The sequence below is a fragment of the Papaver somniferum genome, chromosome 3 (genome assembly GCF_003573695.1).
Source record: "Papaver somniferum cultivar HN1 chromosome 3, ASM357369v1, whole genome shotgun sequence".
In the NCBI taxonomy this organism is placed as follows: Eukaryota; Viridiplantae; Streptophyta; class Magnoliopsida; order Ranunculales; family Papaveraceae; genus Papaver; species Papaver somniferum.
Window position 1 is genome coordinate 115,731,281 of NC_039360.1, and position 13,509 is coordinate 115,744,789.

Genomic DNA, 13,509 nt, shown 5'->3' on the forward strand with positions numbered 1-13,509 from the left:
TCCAAGTTATTCTCACATGGATTTCTATCTTGTTGATTTACTAATTGTATTGAGAAATAAATAATGCTCTTTGGTATATTTCTTGATTGAGTCTCACTTTTAAGTTGGTTCTCTCGGAATTATATTGGAGTTTAGTCCATACAGATTGTTGAACGAAATATTGGGTGTGGTTGTTATACCCCCACTTTTTCAATTTGTATCAGAGCAGCAAAACACGCTAAGACCTCATAAATCTGTGTTTGTAGCAATATGACTCTATGGACAAATGTGTTATCTCTAACAAACGCATCACCGGGAATAAATATTCTCTTTCTATGGATTCTATTAAAGAGAAAGACTTGTCCGACTCAAATATAGATGAACATCTTGTTCCCATGAAACGGGAAAATATTGATAAGTGTTATCCTTTTTACCTTACTGATGAGTCTGACTCTGAAGTAGAAAGGGAAGTAGCCAAAGAAAGTGCAGCAATTCTAAGACAAGCTAGAATTCAATCCACTGAAGTTATTAGGCTGAAACACAAAGTCAATATGCTTATTGGTATGGTTAATGATCGTGACTCTCAATTAAAGATTCTCCGTTAAGAAAAAGTCGAAGTAAGCTTGTCAAGAAATTTACTAGAGGCCAAACTGGAGGAGATTTCTTTAGAGATTAGACGGCTATTGAGTAAATCCAATATTCAATGCAAGGTTTATTCTGAAGAGTCCACTATACCTATTGCTTCTGACAAAGCTGGGATGTTAGAAAACATGACTACTTCTAATCGTGGTTTTCTAACGAAATCAGTTTCTGAAGTCAAGTTGCACTCACTTCCTATCACTAAAGATGTGCTTACAACTTCCTCTAAACTACTGCATCTCAAGGGAGGAAGAAAGCTTCTAACGATTATGTTAAACCTACTCACTCTAATCACTCCGGTGATCAGAAAGTATGTTTCCTTTGTGACACAAAGGGACATGTTCGATGGAAGTGCATATTAAGGTTGGATGATAATGATATTGGTCGACTCCAACACACCTTAGATTTAATACTCAAAGGTGTAACTGATATTCTTATGTATAAACCAATTGGTTTTAGGACTCACCCTGAGAAATTTTCTAGGAAGATCAGTTCAATTTGCTCCTCTAATGTCTGAACCTGCAAAGGTAGCTTTAGCTTGAATTGGTCAAGAAAGTTTCAAAAGAATCCCTCACAAACTAGTGTTCGGGATGATATTCAATGCGTGAAAAAGGTACCAGAAGAAGTCAATCACAATGGAGTTGCAGAAGATAATCTAAATCTAATAATTAAAGGATATAAACATCTCATTGATAGACTGTCAAACTCCACCAGACAAACTTCTTCAGGTAAGGATTCAAACTTAGTCTCATATTTTGATGATAGTATTATGATGTCTTTTCACATCAAAAAGGGTTTCCTCAAAAAATTAGAAGAAAAAAGAGGTTTAACCGTGAAAATTATTCATTTGATGAGCATAAAGCTAATACTTGTGTTAATTAATCACAAGGTTTGAAGTCTTACTCATGAAAAATCATGTTGAGTAAGATGTGCTAAAGATCGGGTATACTTGATGGCTAAATGTTCTCTGTTTAGTTGAGCTATTTTCTTCTCATTCATATCTAGACTATTATCTACAAACAATTTTGCATAAGTATTTTATTTGGTTAAGTTTTTTGCTTTGTATCATTAAGTTGATTACAAATAGATTTTGTGCTAATCTTGTGCTCTAAATTTTTCTCTTGTGAGAACATAAATTTATGGAGCTAAGATTCGTGAAACAATTTTCACTTAGCAAAAATTGTTGTGTAACCATTTTCAAGTTGCAAATGGGTTGTTACAATATCTCTAAAGTTTTTGGTTTGGGTTAAGATAGGATGTTCGTACGGGTACCCAAATAAGGAAGTGGCGAACCGACTATAAAAACCCTAAACATATATTCCCTAAAAACCCCTTATATACCTATCTTATTGAGTTGGGTTATCTCACTCTAGGTTATTTTTTTTATATCAAGAATGTTTTCTCCTTCTCGCACTTGTGATTTTACGAAAGGATTTCTTGGTAAGGGTATTGGTTACGGATCCAAAGGGAAGAAGAAAGAACACTAGTAAAAGATGACCTTGTCAAATCTCATAACTCTGAAGACTATCCTGATGTATCATGCTACTATGCATATACTTATCAATATGTAGAGCATGATGAGATGGTTTCTGCTGAAGTTGTTCATGATTTTCTTAAATACTTTGAGGAAGCAAAATTGCAGCTTGTTGATACTATGAAAGGTCTCGATGTGTTACGAACTGAGTTGAAAAAGGTTACTTCTGACCTTGTTCTCATGAAGACGCATGTTAAAGATCTTCTCAATGAGGATATTTTCTCCGAAGATTCAGTTGAGCTGTCAATCACAAGCTCAAAGATCTTAAAATTCGTGAGGGTTCTGAAAGTGTACTTTTATTTTATTACGTTTTTTTTTTAATGTTTTAGGCTATTAGGAGTTGATTTTTATCTAGGAAACTTCTTATGAGAATTTATTCTTATGTTTAAGAAGGAGAACTAGGGTTTGGAATAGCCAAGTGAATACACAAAGCTATTTCAACGATTTTCATCTTGCAATGTTTTTAGATTTATTTATTTAAGTTCTAAAGTTATTAGGAAGATGATTTTGCAGTATTTAAACATTTGATTTCATATATTGAAATTACTTATGAGATGTTACATTTACGTTCGTGAACTGTGTTAGTATCTCATAAATGCTCAAAAGTTAAGTCTATTATGTCTTTATGAAAATATTGATAAAAGATAGAATGAACTTTTTGAGAAAATTCCGCAGCATTGATATTTCTCTGATCCACTTTTATGTGAAAGTACTGTACTACTCCGTAAGTTTTCTTATGTTGAGTGTTTTCGATTAAATTAATCAATAAGTTCTCCTTTTGTTTATTTTATTCGAGTTTTCTGGATACAAATCCATGTGATTTGTTAGTGTCCAAAGAAATTCTTCTTTTCTTATAAAAGTAAGGTCGCTCATGTTGTTCTCTTGGGAATGACATCAAATGGGGGAGAGTTCTTAAATGAACTTGTGCTTAATTGCCATATCTTTGTGGGGTGTGCGGCCGTGGAGTATTGTAGGAGTTATCTTGTATCTTTATAAACTCCTTGATGAATACGCTAAGTTTCGACTATGTGAAATTATCGAAACAATGTTGGTATGTTCTATTTTAGTCATGAATTATCTTTTTGGAAATTTCATTACGATCCCGTAGTTTTCGTACCTTTTCCAATTTATATTGACAAAAAGGGGGACAATTATTTGGTAGTTCACACTACATACTGTTAGAGCACTGCTCGGTCGAACTCGCATGTGTTGCTATCTCAAGCATGTTTGTCAATGTTAGTGATCAAAACTATAAGTCTTGATTTCTAGTCTACTATAGCTAAGTCTCGGACTAGGATAGAAAGTGTAGTTGAGCTCAAGAAATCCATGGAAATCATCATACAAGACGAAGAACTACTCAAGGAACTGGTGGAACTTTATCGACTAAAAGGTATGTGGAGACTTGAACTTATCTATCACTCAAAAGTCTATCTACTCTATCTCCTATCTTGAGACAAAAGTCGTTTTGCTATATAGACTTTGAGTATACACATTTGCTATTTTGAGCCGAGTTTATCTCGCCTATCTATTTCTCAAAATACGTGTTGGTAAGCTTTCGCTTTGGCCAAGTTCATCTTTACCTAGTGACGAAAGTCATGTTATGTTGCAATCACTTTGAAAATTGCTTTGACGAAAAATAGTCTGTGAATAACAACTATATAACGTCCTCTAAGAATGTTTCAATGATTGAAATGAGAGTTTAGATTATATAACCATTGTTGGATATAAGCATTGTGTGGTAAAACATATATGTATAAGTCCTTATTCCTTGAACCAAAGTATGCGTACTTTGTTGATCAGGAAAACCGGAACAAGAGCTGTGAACTCAGTCCGCAAACTCAGTCCGCGAACCCAGTCTGCGAACTGGCGGAAGTTCTCATCCCGAGAATATCTGCTGGAGTTTGTGAACTCCTTCCGGGAACTTAAGTCCGCGAACAAAGTCCGCGTACTTGAGTTGGTTATATCTAAAGACGAGTATTTGTGAACTTATATTTATATTAACTAAGGAATGCAATTTGCAAACCGTGGCTATAAAGTTCATGATTCGATTCGAGTGAATCAAATCGTTTTTGCTTCAATTGTGTCTTGTATACTTCTATAAGATTTATACAATTGAACAACTCTCTAACTAGTTCATTTGAGTCATTTGAACTAGTTATGGTGAAGAAGAATATGGTTGATATGAAAGTGCTCATATGGCTAACTAAGTTGGTTTAAGTTCTGAAATTGGTTAAGTATGATTTCATACTCATGAACAAACACATTTATCAATTAATGTTCATGAATTGATTCTCTTGAATCAATCCGATTTTGTTTCAATTGTGTCTTGTATACTACTATGAGAGAGTATAAACAATTAAACAACTTTACGATATAGTTTTCTATATACACATTTGAGATTTCGAGCTGAGTTTGTCTCGCTTACATATTTCTCGAAATATGTGTTGGCAAGCTTTCGCTTCGACCAAGTTCATCTTATATCATGTGAAATTTTTTGAGTAACATCTTACATGGTTTGTGTGATACAATCATTTGGTGTTGTCTTGGAATGTTTCGTAATGATTATTTCAATAACTTGAAAATTTCTTTGACGCTAATAGTGTGTGAAAATGACTATTGTCATCCTTTAAGAAAGTTTCAATGATTGAAATAAGAGTTTAGAACACTTAAACATTATTGGATATGTCATGTTGTGCACTCTTGCACATGTGTAATCCATATCTGGGAACCATAGTATGGGCACCCGTTTGTGTATTGGCGTACAGGTTCATGTCCGAGAATTTCTGCTGGGATTGTAAGTTCGCGTACCCGTTTGTAGACTGGAGAAACCCAGTCTTAGTCCGGGTATTTCAAGTATGCGTACCCGTTTGCATACTTGAAGGTTAAAGTTCTAAAATCGTTTATGAACATGAGCATAAACATTTATATAATAAGGAATGCAATCTTTTCAAACCGTGACTATAATGTTCATGATTGATTCGAGTGAATCAAACCGATTTTGCTTCAATTGTGTTCTTGTATAATTCTATGAGAATATAGCAATTGAACAACTCTTTATCTAGTTTCATTTGAGTCATTTGAACTAGTTATGGTTAAGATGAATAAGGTTCATATGAGAGTAATCATATGGTTAACCTCGGTTAACTATTTGTGAATCAACATGGTGTACACGTTTGGGTACGGTTACATAAACCCAAATGAGGGTACATTTCATTTGTGTGTAACAAGCTAAGTTCGATATAATGGTTGAAAGATATTAGCTTGGTTGAATCAGGTTTTTCATCTAACGGTGAATATTGAATGCTTTGTTACCAAGGTAACTTGGATTGCAAACCCTAATTTGAAAACTATGTAAAGGATAACTCTAGCAACTGGGAAAACTAATCCCCACACCTCCTGTGTGTTACTAGTTGCATAACTAGAGTCGATTCTCCTTTAACCTTAGGTTTCTATCGAGACCCTGTAGGTTACGACTTCAATGAATTCATTGGGATTGTGAAGCCAAACCCAACTATTTTCTTTGTAGTTGCGTGTTTTGATCTTGCCCGATTCTATCGTATTGAGTACAATTGAAATAGTTGACTCGAGATTAATTTCTCTGATAGGCAAGATAAAAGTAATCACAAACATCTTCGTCTCATCGTTTGTGATTCCACAATATCTTGTTTCGCTAGTCGATTAAGATTATTGTTTTATCAATTGGTTCTTGTTCACCTTGATTTATCAAAAGACGGAACAAAAACTCTTAGGTGTTTATGTGGGAGACAGATTTATTCCATCTATAGACTTTTCTGTGTGAGACAGATTTGTTTATCAAGTCTTCGACTTTGGGTCGTAGAAACTCTTGGTTGTGGGTGAGATCAACTAAGGGAATCAAGTGTGTAGTATCCTGATGGGATCAGAGACGTAAGGAACGCAACTGTACCTTGAATCAGTGTGAGATTGATCAGGGTTCAACTACAATCCAGTCGGTAGTAGGCTAAAGTCTGTAGCTGCTTAATACAGCGTGGTGTTCAATCTGGACTAGGTCCCGGGGTTTTTCTGCATTTGCGGTTTCCTCGTTAAAAAAATTACGGTGTCTGTGTTATTTCTTTTCCGCATTGTATTTTTTTATATAATTGAAATATCACAGGTTGTGCGTTAAGATCAATCAATTAGAATATCCAACCTTTGGTTGTTGATTTACATTGATTGACACTTGAACAATGGTCTTTGGTACCATTAAAGTAACTCCTCTTATATTCAACCCAGCTCACAGATTTCTATTTGCTGATTGCGGATTGAATTAAGAGTTAGAGATATTAAATTCTTTGATATACTTTACTCTAGACTGAGTCTGTCTGTCTAGTTGATTCTCTAGAACGTATATTGCAGTGAGTCCTCTCAGATTGCCAAACGAATTGTTGGGTGTGGTTGTTAGACCCCCGTATTTTCAATTGGTATCAGATCAGGCAAACACATTAAAGACATCATAAGTCTGTGTTTGTAGCGATCTGATATGGATAGAGGTGATATCTCTATAAACGTACCACCAGTCTTCGATGGATCAAATTACTTGTGGTGGAAAATTGTTATGTGTGCCTTTCTTCAAGTGCGTGATTTTCAATCATGGGTTTATGTAGTTAATGGCTATGATGCTCCCATTGTGGCAATAGGAAATCCAACCATTCCAAAGAACATTGGTGCATATGACGCTGCCGAGATACCTGTTGTAAAGCAAAACTCCGACGGCTTGAATGCCATCATACATGCCATTACCCCAGATCTTCAGCACCATGTGACTACGTGCACTTGGTCTAAAGATGCTTGAGATATCTTAGAAACCATATTTGAAGGGAATACTAGTGAAAAGGAAGCTAGGCTTCAAAACCTTAATTCTGATTGGGAAAACCTTCGTATGGCAGTTGAAGATTCATTTGATGAGTTTAATCACAAAGTGTCCGAAATTATTAATGCATCATTTTGCATTGGGTAAGACCATTCCTGAAAAGGACATTGTGATGAAAATTCTCAGATCACTGCCATCTAGATACGATTCTAAGAAGCATTTCATCGTAGAAGTAAATAACCTTGATGCTCTCTCCAGGAATACGGTGGTTGGAAAGCTAAAGATCTTTGATCATGAGCATACATCCAAAATCTGAAAGGATGTTGCTTTGAAAGCACAAAAGAACATTAAATTACTTGACAAAAGTAAAAGTGTTTACGTCTCCGAGGATGATCTTTATGACGCTGATTCATCAGATAAAGATCTTGACAAGTCAGTCTCTTTGATCACAAGACAGTTTAGAGATCTCTTATTAAAGAGAAGTAAACGGTTTTCCAGAGACAAACCTAGGTCATCAGTTAAACCTCACAATCGCATTCCTCCTAAAAACAGGGATGCTGACGAGGATATGCCATAGTGCTTTAAGTGTAAAGGTTTTGGTCATTTTTCAAATGAGTGTCCAACCCGTAGAAAATACATTGGGAACAAAGGTCTTGCTGCAACTCTTGATGAAATGTATGATAACTATGATTCCAATAAAGACGAAAAATCAAGTGTTGTGTTTCTTTGTGAAGATATTGATTTTGATAATTGTAGCAATACATACATCAATCTTGATATTCTTTCCGAAGAAGACACAAGCAATCTGGAAGAGAAAATTAACTTTTCTATTGGAAACTCTCTGTTTGATTTTTCCGGTTCCACTCTGTACCTAGCAGCTTGCACATCTCAGGCGTCTGAATCATCTTATCCATCGATTTGCTCTTATTGTTCACTCAAAGGTCATGAACTTTCAAAGTGTTTCAAGTACAAACACAAGATGAGATATGTTAATAAACTTCAACAAAGAGCAAATCGCCTAGCAAACAAGCTTAAACTTGTTCAAAAAACCGCTGAGGTATGTAATATTTTATCCTCTTCAAAGAAGTTAGTTTCCAAAGAGAATACAAGACCACTAGAAAAGAGAGTATGGTCTAAACATTTTGATAGACAGGGTTCTATGAATTCCTTTCAAAAGGGTTATGGTAGACAAATTGTTGTTCACCACATCACAACTTAGTTGTGTTGTTTTTCTGCATCTTGTCACATGTGCTTGATTAAAAGAGACAAGATTGTGTACACCTCAGGCTTTAAGGAAAAAAATGTTTTTGTGTTCTTAGATTTACCGTGCGTTTTGTGAAATTGGAATTCTTTCATATTGTGTTAGAGCATAGCTCGGTCGACCTCGCATGCGTTGCTATATCAAGAAGATGGATATAGAAAGTAGATGGTGGCGGACTGTTGACTAAGATGAACGGTGTTTCCCATATCTGTCTGAAGGTCACTGCCAAAACAAGCCTAAAAATCCTATTGGATTGAGCTACTGATCTGAATACTAATATCAACACAACTGGCATATACAAGGGAACCAGCGGTCGACAAACTTAATTCTAGGTCAATTCACTGGCATATACAAGGGAACTAGTGATCGATTTTATTCAACACAATAATAATATATCTTTATTTTTTTTTCTTTTCCTTTTCTTTTTCTTCACTTTTTTTTCTCTTTGTTTTTTCTCATTGACATCATGGTTGGATCTTGTGGATCCAAGCGCATGTTTCTTGTCAGCAGATTACATGATAGTTCCTTTGGATCCTGCACTCCACGCTTGCTTAGGCGACGGAGACAGGGAGAACACACACATATTGCTTTATCCAAGTGTCATATTTATTCCTTTTGGTCAATTGGTCGGTCTTCTTCTTCTTTTTTTTTTATTAACTCAACCACTTTATTTCATCCTAACAGTGATAACAATTCGATGTTCGTGCCCCACCAATTCACTTAGAGAAACAATAGATAAATATGGAAAAATAAAAATAGAACGTGATACGGTGACGACTCCGAGATATGGTGACAACTAACATGTTATTTATTTTTATATTTTGTTCATTTTCAAATGAATAGACTCTACTAATGGGTTCCTCAACTCCTACAACCACGATGTTTCCATTAGTGTAAGGCACAAGTTGCTAGACTTTCTCTTCTTCTTTTTTTTTTTTAGTTTTTCTTAATAAGGCTAAAAACTCTATATGCAAAAGACTCCCTCACACTTAAACTTCACATTGTCCTCAATGTGAAAAACCGAAAATTATGAATTCTGACGTACCAGCAGATAAAACACAAAAACTGTACAAATTGGTAAGGAATTTGGCAAAACACTATTTCACAAAAGTTGTTCGCCTACATCTTTTCTACACAGTGTCAAAAGGGCACAGTTTTTCGATAAACGGTCTGACATTTATGGTATCTGGACTGAACTACGTGCAGTCTGAAATTTTCTGACGAAAAGGTATTTGTCATAATTTTCTTCTAAAATAGATTATGGACTCAAGGAAGTTAAACATGGGGATGCAAATATGATATGAAAAACGAAAGATAGAAATAAAAACTCAGTGGGTTGCCTCCCATTTAGCGCTTAGTTTAACGTCTTTAGCCCGACTTGCAAGACGAATTCCCCATACATCAATAACCTGAAAAGTTGGGGATCCTTCCATATAACCTGTTTTGCAAACACTAGCTTCGCACACATATTAGCACAATAAAATAGAAAAGAAGCTATTAACCGATAAAAGTTTCCCCCACACTTATTCTTGTCCACACTTGGAAGTGTATAAAGAATGTAGAAGTCGGGTACTTCCACGGTTTCTTGTTCCAAAACCTGCATAGTATGAGAATCAAGTATCTCTAATGGCGGAAATCGAGAAACAAAGTCATTCAAAAATATTCTCGAAGCACATACATTCAAACCAATAAGAGGTAAAGAAGAAGAATCAATATGCAAAGGGTTAGACAAACCCTGCACAATCTCTTGTATCACATAATCCTCTTCATCCTTGAAAAACTCAAGTGAATTACTCACCTCTTTTATATCATGGTCCTCTATCAAACCTTGCAACCATTCTTCATCCGTTTCTACCTTAACTAAAGTCTCGGCATTAACATCATCAATACAATCCTTTGCAAGATCAATTGGGTCTTCCACAATATTGGTCATATCAGTTTCATTCTCAACACACTCCTCTTTGTTGTAAGGCACATACTCTTTTGCGGATGCAATTCTGTCCATAAGGAATTTCTTTAGAACACTCATTGCATCATCCTCAAGCTCTACCTTTTGAATAGGTTCTTGATCATTATAAAGATCAAGGCTTGAGTAAGCTACACTGTTGTCATCATATTTCTCTTCGTCTTCATTAGATTCAAACCTTGTTGCAACGAAATTCTGTAAAACACTGGTTTCTTCATACTCATGTACCTTTTGAATAGGTGCTTGATCATTATAAAGATCAAGAGTTGAGTCATCTACACTAGTGTCATCAAATATCTCCAAAGGTTGGTCCTTTTCAATACACTCATCTTCATTTTCAGACTCACCGTAATAAGAATCTTCATCGGTTTCCCATCCTTTATCACGACGCCGTTGAAGCTCCATACGAATGGTCCTGCTAATTTCATCGACAAGCTCTTCCGAGTTTCCATCATCTTCCAACTTGTATAATTTCTGTGCAAGTTTTCTAACGTTCACACGCTTACCACCATTGGCTACAATAAGTTCTCTTTCCCATGACTCTTCCCTTTGAATGTGTGAATGATCATAACTACGATCTAAAGTCGCGTAAGAAAAAGTGTTGCAAAAATTGGTTTGTGCGATGTTCCCTTTACCACTGTCAAGTTGGTCTAGTCCATTTATAGCACTCATACATCTCGGATAAACAAAATAAGAAGTAGAATTGTCCCACCTAGGTGCTTGACTTACATACCTACTACAAGGCCGTTGTTGGTATGTATGAAAATCACCATAAGCTCTTGGATATTGATCATAGCCAATAAATTGGTTTCGATCGTATCCCATAGGTGGCGGGCAATCATCATAATGTTGAGGAGGTTGAAAACCGTATCCATTGTTCCAATATGCTCCTTCCATAATAGGTACCTGAAACAAGAGTTCTCAAACCAAGGTTAAAAACCAGGAAAATCAGAAAAACAAAAATAATAAACAAACTAAAAACAAAAATAAGAAACCAAAAACAAGTGACAACCGCTGCCTCCCCGGCAACGGCGCCAAAATTAGATCGATGTCATATGCGTCAAAAATAAATTACTTTCTCACTGCTCAAAATATAAAATATAGCAAGGGCAAGAAAGGATTGTTCCTACAGAGAGGTCTTAGGTTGTCAAGTTGTTTCGGTTTCCTATAAATAACAAGGGGGATTTTTCTGGTTTTTAAATACTAAAATAAATATAAAAAAAGCAAATAAAGAAATAAACAAACAAATCAAGTAGAAGAGATATTAGTTAAGGATTCATCTTCATTCACAAACATGCTTTTTAACAATAAGTAGAATTGATATTTAATCTCAACTTTTATCAAAAGCCCTAAGATACCTTGATCGCAAGAATATCCCGCTAATTTCCTCTTTATATTTCACGGCTAACTCATGTTCCTCCTTCGAGCATTAAGCTTGGCAGGAACATATCTTCTTCTCTATATTGATAATGACAGCAACTGAACCCAGCTTCATCTCTGTCCATCTCCGTCAATCACGAAACCATCATCATTACTCTATTCTCGAGTGAGCTCCATCACTGATCTGGTAGCAGACTCGAGCTCTCCATCTCTATTTCAACTGCTCCTCGTCACTGCCATTCTATCTCCATTATTCTTTAGCCTGTTTTCTTGCATTGACTTCAGCACTAATCACCTTCCTCCATCTCCAGGCCACCTGCACTTTACTTGCATCCACGTACAGCATATCTTACATAGAATACAACACTACTGAATAGCATTGCAGCACTATCACGGATTATTATCAACCACAGCGAACTCCACCATCAATCTCCATTTCTTCCTCATCATTACTGCCGATATTGGCAGCAGCTCACATTCACCTCAGTTCCTCCATGTTCATCATGATCCGTCAATGGCTGTCAACAGCAGCAGCCAAATAATACCAGCAGCACTGCAGCAGCATCACTGATCATTACTTCCATGCTCCGACCGTAGCTCCACCACCCTCTGCCAATCACCGTTCAACTGATTTCTTCTCAAGCACCAACAGCAATCAAGTTCTTCATCTCGCTGTATCGCCGCTAGTGGCAGCAGCTCCATTCAAACTCTGTCCGTACTCTTCTCACGACAAAACTGGTGGAGATAAGCTTCTAGTCGTTCAGGCATTTACACAAACGCCTCGTCTGCATTTTGCTAATGATGGAGATACAACACTGAGGTTGATCTCCAAGCCATTCTATACCTCCTTCCCTGCACAATTCAATTCCATATACGACCCATTCATTTATAATCATTCATCAGCTCTGAATCTTCTTTATTCATCACTATCGGCAATGGCAGAAACTCCAACTTCTTCTCTATCTTTCCGGACAAAATTTCACTAAATCTCCTCATACATTGCTGCAAACTCGAACCCAGTGAGAACCCAACTTTCCTTGTTTATCTGCACTTCTAAAACAGGTCTCAATCTACTCCGTCGACCAACTAATATCACTGGCGGCAGCACCATCCTAACCATTCTCCCCTGCCCTGACTTCTCGGCCAATCTACTCGCTTCTCAATCTATTTTCTCGGCTGAAACTTACCCCAAATCTCTTACAATTTGTACTACGAGTTCCTTCTTCGCCTCAGGTTGAAAACCTGCTCTAAACCTCCAGCAAATACCAACTGGAGCGATGCTACTAGTTCAGTCAACTGTTGGCAACAAAACTAGAATTGATCTCTCAGGCATTTTTACAAACACAGTATGTGCGTGTTGCAATCTGACGATGGACATATAATGGCTGCACCTTGGAAGTCACAGATCGACTCCTTCCCTGTAATTCAATTACACAAATCCACATTCCTAAACACATATAAAGCTCTAAATCATTGTCAGACAGCGGCAATCCATGGCTTGATTAGTTTCAGGAACCCATCTTTTCTTGGTGACAAACTCATCACCCAAACATCCATATAATCAATTCAAGCTCGAGTTCTAAACAAACCCAACATCTGATTCTTCATAAACTGTCAAATTTCTCTTCAATCATCTCTTCCTGACCTTCATTATTCAGCAACGATAATCAATGGCAGCAAAATCAGAGTTATGGCAGCAGGTTTTTATCTTCTTCCTGTATACTCGTTTCCTGTCACGAATGTACATCTTCATTTCGGCTTGACTGACCAAACTCTTGGCACACAATCACAATTGGTTTACTGACGGCATGACTTGGTTCAGCAGCTCTCGTTGTAGCATCAGATACTTTGGTCTGAAGTGTGAACTCATTCGACCTTCTCAGTTCCTTATAACTAAAGAAAATGGTGGTGGCCCAGAGTAT